This window comes from Petaurus breviceps, unplaced genomic scaffold, assembly GCF_028583685.1.
Source record: "Petaurus breviceps papuanus isolate PSGF00001 unplaced genomic scaffold, PetGlider_PUasm1.0 186, whole genome shotgun sequence".
Taxonomy (NCBI): domain Eukaryota; kingdom Metazoa; phylum Chordata; class Mammalia; order Diprotodontia; family Petauridae; genus Petaurus; species Petaurus breviceps.
This window is the reverse complement of record NW_027185798.1, coordinates 43,937,774-43,959,553: the sequence shown is the minus strand read 5'-3', so window position 1 is coordinate 43,959,553 and position 21,780 is coordinate 43,937,774. Positions and strand designations below refer to the sequence as shown.

The 21,780-nt window shown below is 41.5% G+C and overlaps 1 non-coding gene across 1 annotated transcript; it reads right to left on the bottom strand.

Moving 5' to 3' along the window:
- Nucleotides 1-6,937: 6,937 nt before the first annotated feature.
- On the bottom strand, nucleotides 6,938-7,041 carry LOC138162959 (U6 spliceosomal RNA). The gene has a single exon (XR_011168759.1). It is a non-coding gene; the product is annotated as a U6 spliceosomal RNA (small nuclear RNA).
- Nucleotides 7,042-21,780: the final 14,739 nt, after the last annotated feature.

Genomic DNA, 21,780 nt, shown 5'->3' with positions numbered 1-21,780 from the left:
TGGCCACCCCACTCTGTCAACCTCATCTTTCCCATGTCCTTACCCTTTCTACTGTGCCTTCTTGAGCCCCCATTATATTGGTAACAAACTTTCCTTCACATTAAAGTTTTACCCTCCACCTCTACCCAAAAAATTATTTGATTATATTCTGTATTTAATTTTCTATATATGTTGTTTCTCACCCAAAGAATGAAAGTTATTTGAAAGTAGGGACTATTTGATTTCTGTCTTTATATCCAGCAACCTAGCAGTGTCTGGCACATGGCAGATGTTTAATAATTATTTAATTTAATTAGAAAAGAGATTTGACACAACAACCATCTTTGTGGGAAATGAAAGGGTTGCTGTGTGAAAGTAGGAGTAGACATCTTCAGTCATTTCATGGGAAAGACACAGAAGTAATAGATGGAAGTTACAGAAAAGGAAAATTCCACTCAAGAAAAAAAAACATTCTAATAAATTCTGTTTGGGCATCAAGGGAATAGGCTGCCTCAACAGGAAAATAGCTTTCCATTCCTTGAGAGCTTTAAGTAGAAGTTGGAAGACTGTCTGTCGGGTATGTCAAAAAAGGAATTCCAACATGGAGGGAGGTTGGATCAGGCGATTTCTAAGCCCCTCTCCAACTTTAGGGCTCTATAATTCTGTGAAGAATTTTGCAGAAGATACTCAAACTAAAGTCAAGAAGCCCTTGGGTCCTTGCTCCCTTTATACTCACAAGAGAAATACTCCCAATCGAGATGGGACAATCTCCACACAGAAAGCCAGATAAATCCTTGGGGCTCAGGTCATTGAAAATGTTCAAGCAAAGCCTAGATGATCATTTATAATAGATAATGAAAAAGAGGTTCAGGCAAGTGTTGGACTAGATGCCCTCTAAGATAAATCACTGAACTAATAAACATTTCCAGAACTGAATTAAACACTAAGGAAAACAAAGAGAAAAATGAAACAGCCCCTTGCCCTCAAAGAGCTTATGTTGTTTCAGGAAAACAATCTACAGATAAATAGACAGACAGACAGACAGATAGACAGATAAATAGATTGATAGATGTGAGAGAGATATTTATATGGATATCTATATATTATTTAAATATGTTCTATATATCCACATATACAATACATTGTATATGCATGTACAAAAGATACAGACAGCAAATACAATAAATATATAGACAATAAAAGTAATGGGGAGGGGCAGCCAGGTGGCTCAGCGAGTAACAGCACCAGCTCCAGTGTCGCAATGACCTGGGGATCAAATCCAGGCACAGATACTTAGCACCACACCTAGAAATAACTGGCCATGTAACCTTGAGCAAGTTACTTAACCCCAATTGCTTTAAAAAAAAAAGTAATGGGGAAGGAAGAAACACTAACAGTTAGTGGGGAAGGGTCAGGAAATTCTTCAGGTCAAAGTTGGCTCTTGAGCTGAGCTTTGAAGGAGACCAAAAATTCTAAGAGGTAGAAGTGAGAAAGGAGTGCATTCCAGCTATGAGGGATGGACAGCGTTGGCAAAGTTCCACAGATAGGAGGTGAATTCTAACTCTAAGGGTTTGTCATTTTATGTCTATAATGCCCACAGAAAGACTACAGAAAGTGCAGGGAGTCACAAGGCACTCAGTAATAGCAATGAGACTATTGTTCCATTGCCCTTTTTTCTAGGGGATAAGAGAAAATAATCTTGTCTAATTCCACCCCTCTACTTAAGGGGTGTACCAGAGGATTGTATCCCTGGAGATTAAGGTTTGTGCTCATTTTCTAAAAGAAAAAGTTCAGTGGGAGGAGCAGAATACAAGGAGACAACTTCAGAACTCAAATGCCAAGATCCTTTCCCAAACCCAAAGTGATATAGCTCTTCCCAAATGCAGATATGCCTGGGAGCAACGACCACAAATTCCAGTGTCTGATGCCAGAACTCTCCTGGTTACAGTCTTGTCCAAGATTACTAGCTCTTTCCCAGACTCACAAAGGAAAAACACAGAAGAAAAAGAAAAAGTCCTGATTTCTAGAATATCAAACTTTTGGTGTAGTCACTATTGCTGCCAATATGACAGTTCATCAATTAAAGAAAATAAAGCTGAAGATATTTCCAGAGGAAATAACTTACTGCAGCAGCTGGGGCTGGCCAGTCATCAAGTCTTTGGCAGAAAGGAAGGGGTTTCAAGAGGTAATTTAGTCCATTCCCCTGCCTGTGGGTGTAACCATTCCATATATGAATCCCACATAGCCAGTAATTAATTCTTCTCTTTCTGTCATAAAATAATAATGATAATAGAAAAATGACATCTGTGGGGGTCTGTCCATTCTCTGCCTTTCCATTTTCTCTAATGCCCATAACAAAAATTTTTGTAACAGGGTTGAAGGAAGAGAATCATTCCTGGGCTTAGGGACATGAAGATTTAAAGACTTTTCTCCTTTCCCTACTTGGTTTTCCCAGAAAGAGGAGGGATGTATCTCCATTCATAGAAACAGAAATTACCCATCATAAAACTCCAATAGAGGAAAGCCAGATTACGGGGCAGCAAAGAGTGATTCTTCCCCATTTCTGCCTCTTGTGAGGTCATTCTTGAAGCCTATGTCAGTGCTAACCACCACGCCCCCTCTGCAGATTTTGATAGTATCAATCCTGAAAAAGAGTCGGATAGTCTACGTCCAAACAGAAAAGAGGATTCTTCCAGAATAGTGTTCCTTGTTGAAAGAGCCAGAGTTGGAAGGATCAGGAGCACAGTCCAGAGCCTGCTTCTATGTTCCATTCTGGACACTGTTCCCCAATTCCAGAATTAGCCAAGCACTGTATTTTGAACATAATAAGCAAGTAATAAATACTTTTTCAATTGGATTGAATGTAGCAGTATCCATCTGCTCACAGGTTATCATGAGCCCTATTAATGATAGCAAGCCAACACTACCCAATTTTTCAGGTAGACCAGTTCTTAGGCCAGAGGTAGCAATCCACCTGAAGTCTCTAGTCCAGGTCTGCTCTGCTAGTGAGAAGGAAGATGATTTATGTCTCCAGCAGGTACACAAGAGAAAATTCAAATTGATCAAAAATTAAATATTCATGGGACATTATTCATTAAGATTCATCTCACCAAGTGGATGAAATGAGGCAAGGGAAGAAATTAGCTTGCTTGAGAGTGTCAAAGTGATTATGTGATTAAATTGCAATTTATAATTTCTCCTTCAAAAAAAAACATTACTTCTTGATTTGTGTTTTCCCCTCCTTGCTGTGCCCCCCTTTATTGTCTGGGCATAATCCAAAAGCTCTTGGGGTTAATTGGAGGAATGAAGATGGCAGACATTCTACCTAGTTTCTGCTCCATACCTCACCCCTAACCCAACTTCAGTGAGGAATTTTCTGCTCTCATGGCTGAGACAAGGACCCAAGACCTCTCCACATCTTCATATAGAGCATACAGTACAGTTTTCCCAAAATAGATACTAACAGATCTCACTGATACCAGACCACTAGGAAGACTTTCCAAGGGACCCAAACCCTCCCTGCCAGGCAAGTGCAAAACACATTAGTCATACCATAGACAATAAGATACCTTGGAAGGTTTCTGAGGGAGGCCCATATCAGCTCTTGCTTTCCACCTCCTCTGTCTTGGTTGGGATAGGAGAAGGATGTCCTTCCTCTGTACCTGATCCATACATCTTTTTGTTGTTTCTAAAACAAATCTGGAGTCATGCAGAGTCAGGAGCTTTGATGCAAAGCTCAGTGTTTCTGTGAAATTGGTCCTGATAATCCAAGGACAATGTTCCCTGAGTTATTCTCCCTTAGTTCCTGACAAATAGCTTCCCTGTTACCAGCAAAGTCACCAAAAGCAGCTGGGACAGTGTTGTGAGGTTGAGAGGATGTAGAAAAGGTCAGAAGGATAATTGGCTAGAGGCTACAACAAGGAGAGGAGAAAGAGAAGCCACTTCTTTCAGATCACCTCTCCCAGGTTATGTTACCCATGTTCCCACCATATTCTCCCCACTTGAGTCATCCTCTCAAAGATAAGCCAAAATGAATTTTATGAAGGACTGGGGAGAGCCTTGGGTCACTGAGCTTTGCACAGGGGAAAAAACCCAACTAGATGACCTCTCAAAAGCCCTTTACAATTCCGTGTGACATTCTGATTTCAATACTGCAGATACATAATGTGCTTAAACAAGATTGGTTCTACATTTTGCCCTTTGCCTCTCACTCTCAGAAAGAAACATTGTCATCTCTCTAGATACATATAGATGTAGACATATTTACATTTATGTCTCTCTATCTTTCTCTATCTCTGCCTCTCTTTGTCTCTATAGCTGTCTCTTTCGCTCTGTCTCTCCCTTGTTCCTGCCTCATAAAGATTTAGAGGCTGGTACCACTGGCTGAGAAGGGTGATATTAATTCCGAGCTTGTTTCTAAACACTACGGAGGCCTGCCCGGGTTAATTAGTCGCACAAGCTTTTCTTCAAGTGAATGAGCCGGCAGGATTTTTACAGCTCTGTCACCATGTTTATTTGTTCATTTTCTGTTTTATTTGGATATACATTCATCTAACAATAAATAACACTGGTCATGACTAGGCTGATGAAGGCAGAAAATATTCTCATCAACCAGCTTGGAGGTTGACTCTCAGAAATCTGGTTAAAAGGCTTAGATATTTGTCCCTCTTGTTCTCTTCCCAGGTCTTAGAATAGGTGGAGATTTGGAAGGAGACTGATGATAAGCTATGAAGGAGTTCAAGGGAAGGGAGGAAGGGTAGGGCTAGGAGGAAAATGGTGAGGATTACAGAAGGGAATTGTCCAGGGTTGCCTTCTCTGGGAACTGTACAACAAAGGAAGCAGAGGCATCTGTTGGCAGCAGAGACATAGATAGATATGGGGGGAGTGCCTTTCTATATGGATTGTCTAGTTATCTTGTACTATTTATAGACACAAAGAAGACACAGGTTGAACACTGGGAAGAATCTAATAACTCATAATTTAATTGAGATAAATGTGAAGTTGTACATGGGTTCAAAAATGAACTTTTAAGTTAATGGCATCAGTACATTTAAGTAAATGGCATAAGTCTCATGATTGAGTAAAAGGATCGAGGGGTAGGGGTTAGTGGACTACAAACTCAGTTGGAGTCAATAGTATGATACTGCAGTCTAAAACTTTAGCACAATCTTAGGCTGAATTAATAGCAGCATAGAAATGAGAAAGAGAGAGATGATCCCACTTGTCCTGGAAGGAAGGAAACAAGCATTTATTAAGCTTTTACTCTTTGCCAGACACTGTGCTAAGTCTACTGGATCTTCACAACAATGATGGGAGGTAGTTACTATTATTATCCCCATTTTATAGTTGAGGAATCTGAGGCAGTTAGAGATAAAATGACTCGCCTAGGTACTTACTAGATACTTACTATCCCACAGCTAGTAAGTATCCGAGGTCCGATTTGAATCCAGATCTTCCTTACTCCAGGCCCTGTGCTCTCTCTCTCTCTCAACTATTCTATCCACTCTAGCATAGCTGCATCTATGCAGCTACCCAAATAAACTCATATCTGGAGTGCCATGTTCAGTTCCAAGAGTGATGTGTTGGGAAGCAATTGAGAAGGTAACCACAACAGCCGCAATCTAGAGAAGAGTGACTAGCACTTGGAGGATCCTCAAGACTGTGCCCTTCAAAGATCAGTGGGCAGTTTGGGATATGCAGCTGCAAGGAGAGGAGACAGGGGGAGGACATCACAGCTACCAATTCTCTGAAAGTCTATCACACAGAAGAAAGATTTTACTTGTTCTCCTTGGTCCCAGAGGGAAGACATAAGAGCAGAGGGTTCAAACTGAAGAGAGACGACTTTAAACTTGATGTAAAGAAAACTTCATATTATTTGGAGCTTCCCAAAGGCAGAAATGGGCTGTCTTCGCAGGTAGTAAGTTCCCCATATCTGGAGTTTTCAAACAGAAGCTATATAACTCTTAGTCAGGAATTTTGTACAGCAGATTCTTCTTTAGGAATGCATCATCTAACTGCCTCTACCTGTCCAGCCCTCTCCTCGACCTCAGATACAGAGGATCAACCAAACTCAAGTCCCAAAAAATCAATAATTTGTTTGTTTAGTTCCTCATGGCCACTCATCTGTAAACAATCAAGGTGATGCCTTTTACATATTTGAATCACAATTCCAGTAGGGTTTATATATAGATGGTGACACAGAAACTCCTAACCCAGCACCTACTACATGAGGGAAAGAGGTAGACAGTTGGTCCTAAGGACATGCTTATCTTGACGTTGTTGGTCAGGACCTCCATCTACCTCTTGTCCAGGCTGGAGCATTCATACAGAGCAGAGCAAATAGACTCCAGCAAAGAAGCCCCCAACTCTGCTTCTCTAGACTCTTCCTCTAACTTTGGTTTTTGTTGTCCAATGGTTTCAGTCCTATCTGATCCTTCATGACCCAATCGGGGGTCTTCTCGGCAAAGGTACTGGAGGGATTTGCCATTTCCTTCTCCAGGTCATTTTTACAGATAAGGGAACCGAGGCAAACAGACTTGTCCAGGATCACACAGCTAGCAAGTATCTGAGGACAGATTTGAACTCAAGAGGATGAATCTTCCTGACTCCAGGCCCAGTGCTCTATCCTCTGTACCACCTCGTGCCTCTGACCTTCTCTGACCACAACCTGCTCTCAAAGCTGCATCAGATTCCTTTCTATCTTGTTCCTTAGCACAAGTTCCTCTACTCTGGCCAACAAGTGCATTTGGAAGGGCAGTCACAGGGTTATCAGACTTACATGTAAAACTAAAGGGTTGGACTCAGTGACCTCTAGGGTCCCATTAACCTCTAAATCTATAGTCATCCCAACTTTAAGATTTTATAATTTTGTGGTCAGTCCTTAAGGATTCACTTTCTATGCCTGGCACATAGTAAATACTTAATAAATATTTATTGATTGTGTGACTGGCTTCTCTGTTTTGATTCAGAACGCTTCATGGTTTTGTATACCATCCTTGTGCAGCGACCATGCAAATCCTCTTTGTATCATTCCACTTTTAGGATCTGCTATCAAAGTATTGCTTCTCTTTTAATTACAGCCTCGGGAACCAGATATTGGGACCAATGAGATATGAACAGGATTCAGGCCTTCCTGCAAATAGGTAATCTAGAAAATTTAGAAAAAGTACTTGAAACCAAACTGTGGACTTATAATCAAAAGGCTTGGTCCTGTTCACTTAGCTGGAATCATGCTAATTTTCAGAATGACTTGCCCATGAAATCATGACTGGTCATTCAAAGAACTCTAATGGTTTCCCTAGACTTCCTCTGATCTTGAGCAAGCACTTTGTGTGTCAAGTTCTGCTGAAATAGCCTGGATAATTTTCTAGTTCCAAAGTGCCCCTAGATGTCCACCACCATGGAATAGTTTCCTTTCTAATGGAAGACAGAGGACACATGAGCAAAAATTACTCAGACCACATAACCCAAAAAGATACTGGAGTGCAAACTAACAGTACAGACTGAGTAGGTAAGCGCTGAGGACACTGGGAAAAGGTATGGTTGGGGTCAAGTGGACTTGATCAGGACAGGCTTTCTGGAGGGGTGTGTTTTGAATAGGATTTTCAAGGAGAGAAAGAGAGTCAAATGATCTCGAATGATGGCATAGGTTTTTTGTGTGTTCCTAACATTTCCACTGATTTTTCATTGTTGTTTATTTTTTTGTCTTTTTGGAGGGGGGAAAGCAGGGCAATTGGTGTTAAGTGACTTTCCCAAGGTCACACAGCTACTAAGTATCAAGTGTCTAAGGCTGCATTTGAACTCAGGTCCTCCTGAGTCCAGGGCCAGTGCTCTATTCAATGTGCCACCTAGCTGCCTCATCCACTTACTTTTCTATCAGGCACACAGGAAGTATCTGAGTCTTGAAGACATATCTGTGTCTTTAAGAAATATCAACAAAAGGAGAATAACAAATAATTCTTCCTAATTCGGGTTTGCTTTCTCACTATCCAGTCTCAGGATATACAGTAGCAAGGAAGGAGGAAAATCTGTCCTCAGACTTTTAAGAAGGCACTGAGGAAAAAAAAAACACAAAGGAGTCAGTTTGCAGGAATCTGGGGCAAGAAGACATTTCCAAGATGCCAAAACAGAGTATCCTTCATTTCCTTCAGGTAAATTCCAGGAAGCCTTAAAGGACCCTACAATCATGTATTTAAAGCTAGACAGGACATTACAAGATATCATTTCAAACCCCTTCATTTTGTAGAAAAGGAAACTGAAACCCAGAGAAGGTAAAGAGTTTGCCCAAGGTCCCATAGCAATAACAGTCTAAGGTGGGGTTTGAACCTTTGACTCCAAGTTCCATGCCTTATCCACTATACTGAACAGCATCTTAAGTCTGCTTAATTCCCAGCATCCCTGAGTTGAAGGTGGAAAATTTCTGGAAGAATAACAAAAGGAAACCCAAGATCACTGGATTTAGAGCTAGAATTGGTAAGTTTAGAACTGGGCAGATAAAAGTAGTGAGGAGAAGAGAGGGAGAAACTGACACAACATTCCCAAAGCAGCCCCAAGACTTCCAGATCATCAAGCAGGACTTTCAGCAGCTCAGACCACTCAGACTCCTTGGATGAAAGGAGTGCCTTACTTCCAATGCAGACTATGTTATTGCTAGACGTGTGCAATTTCGGATTATAGACTGGTAAGACAAAATTCCAATAAGAATAATAATACTGACATTTGTATAGTGTTTTAAGTCTCACTAGGGGTTTTACATGCCACATCTCATTTGATTCTCCCAATACACTTTATTTTTTGTTGTTTTGTTTTATTTTGTTTTTCTTTTTTGGAGGGGGAAGGCTGGGCAATTAGGATTCAGTGTCCAGGGAAACACGGCTAGTGAGTGTTAAGTGTCTGAGGCAAGATTTAAGCTCAGGTCCCCCTGACTCCAGGGCTGATGCTCTATTCACTGTACCACCTAGCTGCCCCTCCCAATCCACTTTTTTAAGCTTTATTATATATTACTCCCATTCACAAACTAGCCAGTGCAGACAAACTGGACTGCCTAATAGCCTTCAAACATGGCCCTCTGTCTCCTTCCTTTATATCATTGCACTGACTGACCCCCATTCCTGGAATCCCTCCTCATTCTTTCTCTTATGACCTCTGATTGTTTTTGAGGCTCAGCTCATGTGTTTGTACCGTGTTTCCCCGATAATAAGACCTATCCCGAAAATAAGCCCTCCCCTTACTGTGTAAGATTCCTTTAAAATAAGCCCTCCCCCGAAAATAAGCCCTATTGAGATTGCTACTGTAGTGAAGGTGATCCCCTGTGCTACACGCTACATTACGGTACCCTCTGTATGCACCGTCCTCCCGCCCCGGTGAAACGCACGCCGCACTCCAAGCTGCATCCAATCAGAGCTGCAGCAGTGAGCGCATCATCCTGTTCTTTATTGAATTCATTATTGAATAAAGGTACATTTTTTTGTTCACATTTACCTGTTTACTAAAATTTCTGTCAATGTTCATTAAAATAAGACCTCCCCTGAAAATAAGCCCTCTGGTGTATTTCTGTCCAAAAAAATTTAATAAGACAGTGTCTTATTATCGGGGAAACACGGTACATATATACATGTGGATGCATACATATATGGACATATTGACTCCTCCAGCAAAACTAGAAACTCCTTGAGGATAGGAAGTGTTTCACCCCTTTGTTTTTTTATCCCCACCCCCTGGCACATAATAGCCACTTAATAAATGCTTGTGGGGGCAGCTAGGTGAGGCAGTGAATAGAGCACCAGCCCTGGAGTCAGGAGGACATGAGTTCAAAACCAGCCTCAGACACTTAACACTTACTAGCCGTGTGACCTTGGACAAGTCACTTAACCCCAATTGCCCTCCAAAAAGAAAAAAAATAAATGCTTGTGGTATATAATCAATATCAAATTGCTTGTCTTCTTAAGGAGGGGAAAGGGATAGGAAGAAGGGAGAGAATTTGGAACTCAAAATTTTAACAAAAAAATGTTTTTAAATGTTACATAAAATATATTGGGGAAAAATAAGTGCTTGTGGGCTGACTGATTAATTTATTGAACAACTTTGTGAAGTAGATTTTATTATTATCTTCATTTTATGTAGATAAAAAAAATTAAGGTTTAATGAATTGTACAAGGTAAGGGATTTGCCCAGGATCACTCAGTTTGTAAACATAAAAGGTTAGATTCCAACCCATGATTCCTACATACCAACTATCCCAAGTGCTATTTCCCTGGATTCTAGAGCCTCATCATACAGGGAAGGCAGAGAAGGTACAAGAGTGAACTGTTGAGTCAAAATTGGTAGGAAATGTTCATTAGAACTGCAAGGATAGCCCTGAGTCAGGAAAGGCAAGGATCATTTTAAACTCACTTTTTTTAAAAGAAATTGGGGTTAAGTAACTTGCCCAAGGTTACATGGCCAGTTCTTTTTTGTGTGGGTGTTAAGTATCTGAGGCGGAACTGATCCCGGGTCCTCCTGACTCCAGGCGCTCTTACTCACTGTCACCTCACCGCCCCTAAACCCATTTTTAAAAGGAGAAAACCAAGGCCTGAAGAGGTTAGATGACTTGCTCATAGTCGGTGGGAGAGAGTTCCTGCCCTATTGCTTGCTTTTCTCTTGGTTATCCACTCTGATTGTTTGTTGATGTTTTGCCTTTGAATCACCCTTGACATGTTTGCTTCAAAGACCCCAGTCTGTGAAAGATTAGGCTCTAGGCAAACCCTTGTTCCAACCACTAAAATTTAGATGTCTGTCTAGAATTGTAGCCTGGTATTAGCCCATAGCAAGAACAGTCCCATGTGTTTCTTTCCTGCTCTTCCAAATGGACAGAAAGCTCAGACCAATGAGAGGTACCAGAAAGGGGGTTCCTGTAAAGAAGACAATCACTTCTGAGTCTTGCAAAGAGAATGACATAAGGTTCTGGCACTGGTCTGTATAGAATGCTGAGCATCATCATTTAAAGCCACATGGAGTGGGCCTACATTTAACTGAGACCCAGCTAGAAATGAGGGAGAGTTGAACTACATCTCGGTAGTGCTGTAGGTAGAGTGCTGGGCCTGAAGTCAGGAAGATCTGAGTTCCAATCCTGCCTTAGATCTTTCTAGCTATGTGACTTCAGGCAAGGCTCTCACCTTCTCTCAGCCTTAGTTTCCTCATCTGTAAAATGAAGATAAAAAAAGCACCTACCTCACAAGGGTTGTTGTGGGGATCAAATTAAATAAGATATGCAAAGTGTTTTTGCAAACCCTATCGTGCTAATACAAATGCCGTTGTTCAGTTATTTTTCAGTCATGTCTAACTTTGCATGACACCTTTTGGGGTTTTCTTGCCAAAGATACTGAAGTTACTTGCCATTTCCTTCTCCAGCTCATTCTATAAATAAGAAACTGAGGCAAACAGGGATAGGATTTGTTCAGGGTCACACAGCTAGTAAGTATCTGAGGCCAGATTTGAGCTCAAAAAGATGAGTCTTCCTGACTCAAGGTTTTTTGCCATCTAGCTGCCTTTATATAAATGCTAGCTATCATTATTATTACAGCTAAGGAAACAGTCAGGGAATACACTAGGCTCTTAGCCAAGACCCAGTCCGAGGTAAGGTCAGACAGAGTTAAACTGAAAAAGATCTCTAAGCCTTCATAGATGGGCAGTCCCATACATTACTTTATTTTACCTTTTGCTTTAATTTCTTAGTAAAGCTTTTTTTTGTCTACCATAGTGTCTCAGATGAATGAAGTCTTGCCAGTCCCTAGCCCAGCAAGTCAGAGAATGTCCATTGCCTCTGGGGAGCTCATGCCAGCAGGAAAGAGAGAATGGAAACAGCCTCTGGGGAAAGGGCCTTGGCCGCTAGGCAAAAGACCCAGAGGTCTCTGGGTTCACTCTGCCCTGCCCCAAAATCAGTGTCCAGTCCATGCAGCGAATATAGATTTGACCACAAAAGCAATAAAGGATCTTGGGGTCTACTTGGGGTCGTGTCCTTATCCAGGATAATCAATATGGCTCATTGGTTTTATGAGACAATCATGCCTCCTTTTAGAACTTGTGAGTGATAGCTGCCCAGTACAGAGGGATTATTACAATGTCCTATGAGTAAAGTAGAAACAGCTGGTAAGCCAGAGAAACCTCTAAGATTTCAGTGCCTCATCTTGGCCACCATGAGCTGGTAACATGCTTCTAGACCCTCTTGGAAGCTCTGCGCAGGGATCTGGATTTACAGGAAGTTAATGCAGACTGAGAAATTGCCCCTAGAGAAGCTCTAAAGTTGATTAAAAAACAGATACTGGGTAGGACCCTTGTTACTTTGTTCCTTGATTCTTAGTTATATTTCTTGTAAAAGTCAATAGGGTCCAAATGTGTCTGCATTTCCCCCTCCAAAAAATGGGGCAGGGAATGTTCAACAAATAACAGATACCAGTTACTGGCCCTCACTTCAATCAATTTTAAGGACTTAGTGGGGGGTCGGGGGAGAGGAGGACAACTGTGGTGAGGGGGAGAGAGGTCCTCAAGTAACCTTCCTGGTCAGATAAACTTCTCTGTTCATATGTATGGTGGGAGAAGTAAGAAGAGGAACTCTGGTACCCTGGGTTTTCCATCAGGGGATAGAACTCTGCTATTTTCCAGCTTCCCTGCCTAAGCTAAACATCTCCAACAAGAGAGCACAGTCCGAGTCTTCTCAACTCCCCCCTCCACACCACCACCTCAGTCCCTATCAATCTACACCCAAGGGTTTGATGTAGGGGATTGGCAGGGATGTAGGGGATGGAATACTGGACCTCATCTATACATCTCTATTTTCATATCCAAAAGCCCTTGTCTCTTTTGGTCTGGATTGATCTAACAGGAACACTGTGTAAATTAGAAATTATGCAAATCTCTCTCCAGCTTATCCTGATAAATTTGTGCTTGTTGTATTAGCCAAACTGCAAATTCCAGCAGCATTTGCCTGAGGCCAGAGAGAAAGGGGTGCAAGCTGAAGCTAGAAGGGTGGAGAAAGATTCCTCTTCTTTTCCACAGGCAGGACAGACAATGGAAGAGAGGGTTTCATCCCTAGCATGGCAGAATGGATGCCCTACTACAAAGATAACTGACAGGTGATCCCCAAGAAGAGACCCTGCCCAGGCCCCTAGTTCTCCGTGGGAAAAGGCAGAGAGGCACGTGGGACAAGCAGGAACAGCTAAATATGTAATGTTCTGTCTGTTTGGGGAGCTCGGGCCCCTCTGGTTTGACAAAACTAATTTGCATTTGCCAGTGTTTTCAGGGAAAGGTGTAATTAAGTGTTCAACAGTGAGAAGTAGTGCTTACTGTGACCTGGGAAGCAACAGGAAAGGAGAAGAGTAATAGAAAGAGCCAAAGGATGGAGAGGGGGATGGGAGAAAAAGAACCCTGAGAAGGATCTGCCAGAATTTCCCTCCATGGACAGGCACCACCCATTCTTTCCAGGATGATTTCATCACACTTCTCGCCTAGGGCTCTACACTCCAGCCAAACTGGACTATTCTTTGAGCCTTCATACCTTGTTCACAGTGTTCCCTCTGTCTAAAATGACCTCCCTCTTCATCTTTACCTTTTCCTTCTCCAAAGTCCAGATCAAATACTGCCTCATTCATGATGCCCGTAATACACACAGCTCCAATACTCTGTTCCCCAGACATCACTCCGAATCCCCTCCTCTTTTAAGGTTCACCCTATCCCAATTTAGCACCTAATTGAGATCCTAGAGATTATTTTTCTACCAAAGCTCCAGTTCATTCTTCTTCCTTTCTCAATGAGTTCAGTGCCTGACTTATAGGCTCACTTTCGATCTCACTCTTGCCTTCATACTAGGAGATATCAACATATATGTTTATGTTCCCTAAACTACTCTCAGTTCCAAGGTCTTCAGTCTGCTCACTCCCTATCACCTACTCTTCTACCTCCTCAAAGCTATAAAAGGTGTGGTTATACCCTTAATCTTGTCATTACCCATAAGTGGTTTGCTTACATGTTTAAGAACTACCCTATTCTTTTACCCAATAATAATCTTATAATCACTTTATCTTTCCTACAACTTTCTACTTTTAAATCTATTTTTCATCTTAAGTATAACCTCCAATCCCTCTATCTCTTGGTATTTTCTAGGCCATTTCCCCTGCTTTGTCTACACTCTTCTCCCTTCTCAATCTTGACCTCTTAGTGAAACATTTGAACTGTACACTATGTTCTGCTCGCATCTGCTCTCTTGTTTCATTGACCATATCACCACTTGCCAATTCTGAACCTTAGATCATTCCCTGCTTCTACCTCCTTAACTCACATGCTGATGAATAAAGCTAGAAGGAATCATGCAACTGTGATTAGTGGGTCCACTACAGATTTGTTATCTAATCTCAGCTGGATCTTCTTAGCGGCAAAGCAATCCTTCCACTCCTCCATAATTGAATTTCTATCCCATTCTCGATAATGACTGTTCCATCCTCTTTTCTCCTCAGTCCTCAAAAACCACTCCTCTCCCTTGGGAACCATTTGTTCTTCTTCATCTTACATCCCCCTTACATCACCTCATGCTACCTCCTGTTTTACTTCAGTCTTTCGATATAGCCAAACCCTCTATATGTACCCTTGATCCCATCCCTTCTTCTCTTCTTCAGCAGATTGCCCCCACTGACATTCCCTCTCTCTGATCTTCAATCTCTCCTTATCTACTGGTTCCTTCCTTGATACCTACAGACACATCCAAGTCTCCTTGATTCTTTTTTAAAAACCCTCTAGATCCTACCATCCCTGCTAATGATTTTCTTATCTCTCCCTTTCTTAGATAATCTCCTCCTAAAAGTCATCTACACTTTCTCTCCTCTCACTCTCTTCTAAACCCTCTATAATATGGTTTCTGAACTCATTATCCAATGGAAATTGATCCCTCCAAAGTTACCAAGAAACTTTCCTAAGTTGCCAAATCCAATGGCCCTCCTCATCCTTCTTGATCTCTCTGCAACATCTGATGTTCTTTCTTCCTGGATATTCTCTCCTGTGTGTGTGTGTGTGTGTGTGTGTGTGTGTGTGTGTGTGTTTTATAAACACTCTTAAATTCTCCTCCTACCCATTATCCTGGTATAAGGCCTCTTCACCTCATGCCTAGACTACTGCATTAGCATTCTGGTTGGTCTTCATGCTTAGGTCTCCCCTCCCCACTTCAGTGTATCCTCTTCTTAGCAGCCAATATAATCTTCCTAACATGCAGGTCTGACCATGTCACCCCTATTCAGTAAACTCCAGTGATTCCCTATTTTGTTCAGGATCAAATATGAAATCCTCTGTTTGGCTTTTAAAGCCCTTCATCCCCCTAAGTGTCTTCTCACTCCTTTTTCCCCTCCACATTCTCTATGATCCAGTGACACTGGTCTCTTTGTTGTCCCTTCAAAATGCCTCTCCAAGCATTTTCACTGACTGTCCCTCCCTCATGCCTGAAATGGTCTCCCTCTTCACCTCTGCCTCTGGGCTTCAAGCCTCAGCTCAAATCCCTTCTGCAAAAGGCCTTTCTCAGTCCCCCTTAATGCTAGTGCTTTATCTTTTTTTCTAATTTGCTCTGTATACATCTTGTATGTACATAGTTGTTTCCATGTTGTCTCCCCCATTAGAATGTAAGCTCCTTGAGGGCAGGGATGTGTTTTTACCTTTTTTTGTTCCCAAAACTCACCACAGAGCCTGGCACATAGTAAGTGCTTAATAATTGCTCCTTGACTTCCCTATTACTGTTGAGAGCATGAAAATCCTTCTAGTTATTTACATTTAAAACCTCAGTGTCATCCTCAGTTCCTCATTCTCACTCACCTTGTATATTAAATCAGCTGTCAAATCTTGCCATTTCTATCTCCACCACATCTCTCATATCATATCACCTTCTCTACATTCACTCTACAATCTAGCCGTGCTATCCTTACTTTCCATTCTACTCACATGGCCCTCCATCCCCGCCCCCCTCTTCATTGCACTGGCTGTCCCCCATGCCTAGAAGGCTCTCCCTCCTCACCTCCACTTTTTAGAATCTTTGATTCCCTTCAAAACTCAGCTCAAGCACCAGCTTCTCCAGAAGGTCTTTGCAGGTCCCCCCATTCGCCAGTGTCTTCCCCTCTCAAGTTGCCTCCTACCTATTTTGCATATAATTTTCTGTCTTCCCAATTCCTGAAACACATTCTCACTATTCAGCTCTCTCAGAATGTCTATATATGAATATAAATCAACAAGCACCTATAAAATATGTGCCAGGGATTGTGCTAGATGCCAGAGATGCAAAGATATTGTCTCTTCTGTTGGAATGCAAGCTTCTTAAACTTTGAAGTTACACGTTGAATTCATTATATGCCTATAAGGAAAAGGAAGCTTATGTAACAGAGATTCAAAGTTTCATTTTTCTTCTTTTTTTTGTTCTACTTTGTATATGGAAATGCTCATGTTATTGTCAAGTTCAGAATAGTTTTATTTTTTTAAAGAAATGGTCTTTCAGGACAAGCCCCTGTTTCAATTGTGTCTTCAGGGCTTAGCTTAGTGATGATTGTTGAGTGCAGGATGTTCCATATATTATCCTGTTTATTATCTGCATGTGTTATATGCTCCTCCCCCATAAGGACAAGGGCAAAGTCTGAGATAAATGCTCTACCTACACACCAATTCAGTGTAAACATTTATTAAGCACCTCCTGTTTGCAGAGCACTGTATTGTATACTAGCAGAGAGATATAATGAGGTAAGACTTGGTCTCTACCCTCAGGGAGTCTCTAGAGTCTAACCTGGGAGATATGATCTCTCCAATTCTCCTAGAATTCTCATACAAATTATCATACAAAATGAATTTCGGGAGCCTTTGCTGCCCACCCCCATCCCCTAGTCTCAGCAGCAACTATCTGCTTGCTTTTGGCTGAACATTAAGGTTCTAGGATCCAGGGATCTGGGCCTGAAAGGAGAAATGACCAAAATGGGAATTTGTTCTGCTTGACTATGCATATTCATTACAAGAGTTTTGCTTTTCTTTTTTGAAGGGGGGGCGGGGGAGGTGGTGAGAGACAGAAAAAAATAAATGCTTATTAATTTAAAAATTTTAATTAAGAAGAAAAAGAACTAGAGAGTGTCAAGTCTCCTGTTACTTCCTTTCTCCAAGGCCAGGGTGAACCTCTCTCAAAATGTAACGGGTGCTATTTGAGTGCCCTATACTTTGTGCCCTTCTCCCAAGACATCTGAGCCCCTGGATACTCTGGCCCATGGCTTAGCTTCATTTGGAGAACCCAGCCTCCATGGGATAAGACACCCATCCTTCACCTGGGACCTGGCCAGATATGCTAGGAGCTGAAGACAAGGAAAAAAACCTCAGGGACAAAGGCAGCCAGTGGTCTATGGCTCCACACTGCCACCTGCTGGAGGCTGTTCTCCGGCTGAGCCTGGCCAGTTCTGGGCCTGGGCTGTGCATTGTTGATACCTCCCTACATAGACTGCCCTAATGATGCTGCTTTTGGCTTCCGTAACCTCCCTGCGCCTTTCTGGGCTTCAGTTTCTCTCTTCTTGAAACATAAACTCAATCTTGTTATGTTAGAAATAGGGAGAACTTTAAAGATCACCTTGTCTAACCCCTAGGATTGTGCAAATGACAAGAGGGAGTCCAGGGAAGGGAAACCATTTGTCCAAGGTCATGTAGGTAAGGTTCATGTATGGGTCTTCTAACTTTAAATCCAGTGGTCTTTCTATGGAAATTATAGCGATTATCATTATCATTATCATTATTATTATTATAATATTTCTGATGTAGCATGCTGAATGTCATTTTCCAGCTGAAGACACTGAGTTCCCAGAGAAGTGATTTGCCCAAGGTCATTCTTTTGACTCCCAGTTAGTTGCTGTTTCTGCCACACCATGATCAAGAGAATTAACCCCACCTTACTAGGTAAAAAATTAAATTAAAAATACACCAAGCATGGTGTGTTCCTGGAGATAGGGATTAATTATCCTTAGGTCAAAAAAGAATCATGGTTTTGGTAATAGGTATTTTATGGCAGGCCTAGAGGAGCAGCAGCAGTAACATTCCCATTCAACAGAGAAGAAAAACTGAGACCCTAGAGAAAAGAGGAGGTAGTGACTTTCATCAAAGATTATGTTTTCTCCCCACCCTAGCAGGAGCTCTTCTTCATTGCCTCCAAGGTGTTATCTCCAGGATCTAGGTTCAGGTTCAGATAATAGGTTTTAGAAGTAACCAAATGAGATATACTGACTTTCCCCTAGTCCTGAAACAAAAGCTATCCTGGTTCACCAACCACTACTGATTATTTTGAATTTGTCATGTATGAAATGATGGGATCTTTGGCCTTCCTCTCCTTTTCCCACTTGAATAACTGAGAGACAAAAAAAAAAAAAAACATTGCCCCAAAAGGATCCCATAAGGATTGGTAGAGCTTGCAGGTGGGAAGGAACTGAGGAAGGCAGGCAAGGAAGAAGAATCTTCTGGAAGAAAGGACAGAAGAACCCCAAAGCTATTTTGCCCTCACCCTGCAGCAGAAACTGAAAGATTGAATATAGAGAATCCCTAGACCCTTGCTACATCCTCTCTCTACTCTTCCACCCACACTTCAACCCTTCCCAGTCCTCCTACCCCCATCCCACTTGAAATGCTCCAGAGACAAGAAGAGTGGAAGAGAAAGACTGTTCTTGCCCCCCCATCTTACCCCTATAAGGGGCAAGGAGCAGTCAGCCAAGTGAGAATTGGCGAGGGCCTCTGCCAGAAGAACCCTCATACTAATGATTATAACTGAGGATTTTCATATTTCTTTGGGATTTAGCATCACAGCCTGCGATTTCTATTTTGTTTTTCTCCTTTCATAATGATTTTGTAGAAGGTATGCTTACAAGAGGGGAAACAGCCTTATACATACTAAGGGTATCATGAAAGTCTTCCTGGTTTCCTGTATGAAGGTTATGATTCAAGAGAATGAGAACAATCTCCTGAAATTTTATTTGGGCTTTATGTGTAAGAGAATCCCTGGGGGCAGTTAGGTGGCACAGTGAATAGAGAACACCCACCCTGGAGTCAGGAGGACCTGAGTTCAAATTCAGCCTCAGACACTTAACACAAAACTAGCCTTGTGACCTTGGGCAAGTCACTTAACCCCAATTGCCCTACCTTCCCCTCTCTAAAAAAGCAAAAAAAAAAAAAAAGAGAGAGAGAGAATACCTGACACAAAGGTTACAGGAACATGGTGTAGTGGAAATAAAACTGTATTAGAACTAGACCTGGTTTCAAATATCATCTCTACCTGTTATTAGCTGCATGACCTTAGACAAAGACTTAAGTTTCCTCATCTGAGCCCCTGTTTCTTTAATCTGTTAAATAAAGGGATTGAACTATCACAGGAATTCTTAACCTGAAAACCATTCACTTGTTTCTTTTTTAATACTTCAGTGATTATACTTCCATGTAACTGGTTTCCTTTGTGATCCTATGTATTTTATTATATGCCTTTTAAAACATAATTCTCAGAAGAGGTCAATAGGCTGCCAAAGGGGTTCATGGCACACAAAATGTTAAGAAGCCATGGACTAGAAGGTCTCTGGAATCCCTTCCAGCTCTTAAATTCTATCCTGAAAAAAAAAAAAAAAAAAAACAGAGGAGAATATCATCATTTCTTCTTACTGGATCTGGTTCGGGAGAAAAGTAAGGCATCCCTACATTATTAGTCCAGCTGTCAAAGTAGTTAGTCCGAGAAACCAATCCAACAAAAAAATGAAAAACAGGATTAAGAAAAGGGGGAAAAAACAACAACAAAGGTTGGAATGGAAAAAGCTGGGGGAGGGATAGGAGATGGACTCAGTTTTTTCTTAGCTATTTTAATTAAAATGCCACAGGAGGTTCTCAGGCTGTGCAGCCACTCAATTTCAGGGGGAAAAAAAGATCAAAGGAGTCTGGGTAAACCCCACCCTGTATTCTAGACAAAGCATTACAATCCCAGAGCCCTTCACAAGTTATTGAATGTTGTCCAACTGGGGTCTCAGTTTACAGGGTATCCACTGTTGTTTGAATTTGTCATTCTCTTCTGAGTTTTCAACTATTGGGTTGATCCCTTGGTGGCTAGAGCACATTGGACTCAAAAAGGGTAGCCTCTATGTTCAAAAAGTCTTGGGTCCTGATCTCCCTGGGCCAATAACATGAAGTCAATGGAATCATAAAAACTAGAATTTAACTTACCATCTTCATTTTATATGTTCCTGACACTATTAACTTTCTAACCCACCCCACCCCCCCAAAAAAGTGATTTTAAGCTGCATTAAGAAGGGCACGGTGTCCATGACTAGGAATTCTACCCTGGTCAGCCAATATCTGGAATTTTGTATTTAATTCTAGGCATTACATTTTAAGGAAGATATTTAATAAATGGTAAATATCCAGAGGAGAGTGATACAGGAAAGCCTTAAGTTCCAGATATATGAGGATCAGATCAGTTGAAGGAATAGATATATTTAGCCTCAGGAAGAAAAGGCTTGGGGTTATGGTGATCTCTAAGAATTTGAAGAGCTGTTGTGGGGAAAAGGGATTAAAATTGTTCTGCTTAGCCCCAGAAGAGCAGAACTAAGGGTAATTCATGGAAGTCCAAGAGGGTCCGATTCAGGCTTGATGAAAGGAAATATTTCCTAACGTGGACATACCTCATTTTATTACACTTCACTTTATTGTTCTTCACAGATAGTGAACAGATAGTTTCTTATCAATTGAAGGTTTGTGGCAACCCTAGGGTTTGCCACTATCAGCACCATTTTTCCAACAGCATGTGCTCACATCATGTCTATGTCACATTTGGGCAATTTTCACAATATTTCAGACTTTTTTCATTATTATTACATCTGTTATGGTGGTTTGTGATCTTTGATGTTACTGTTGTAATTGGTTTGGGGAGCCACTTACTTGATAAATGTTATATGTGTTCTGTTTCACCAACCAGCAGTTCCCATCTTTCTCCCTCTCCTCAGACTTCCCTATTCCCTGAGATTCAACAGTATTGAAATTAGGCCAATTAATAACCCTACAATGGCCTTTAAGTGTTCAAGCAAAAGTTAAAGCCAATCAATAAGGCAAACTTCTTTGTTGTCTTATTTTAAGAAATTGTCACGGGCTCTCTTTTCCCTCCACCTGGACAGCGGCAGCATGGGTAAGCGCCATGGTCTTCGTACTGCTAGAAAGCTCCGCAGCCACAGGAGAGACCAAAAGTGGCATGACAAACAATATAAGAAAGCTCATTTGGGCACTGCCTTGAAGGCCAACCCATTTGGAGGAGCATCTCACGCAAAAAGGATTGTCTTGGAAAAAGTTGGTGTGGAAGCCAAGCAGCCCAATTCTGCCATCAGGAAGTGTGTGAGAGTCCAGCTGATTAAGAATAACCAAAAATCACTGCCTTTGTTCCCAATGATGGCTGCTTGAACTTTATTGAGGAAAATGATTAAATTTTGCTTGCTGGATTTGGTCGGAAAGGTCATGCTGTTGGTGATATTCCTGGAGTCTGATTCAAGGTTGTAAAAGTTGCGAATGTTTCTCTTCTGGCCTTATACAAAGGCAAGAAGGAAAGACTAAGATCATAAAAATTGTAGGATGTCTTTGTCATAGTAAAAAATTTTCCTGTAAAAAAAAAAAAGAAATTGTCACAGCCACCTTGACCTTTAACAACCACCATCCTGATCAGCAAGAGCGTCCACCATCACCCCCAGCAAAAAGATTGTAACTCTCTGAAGGTTCAGATGATGGTTAGCCTTTCTCAGCAATGTTTTTAAATTTAGGTAT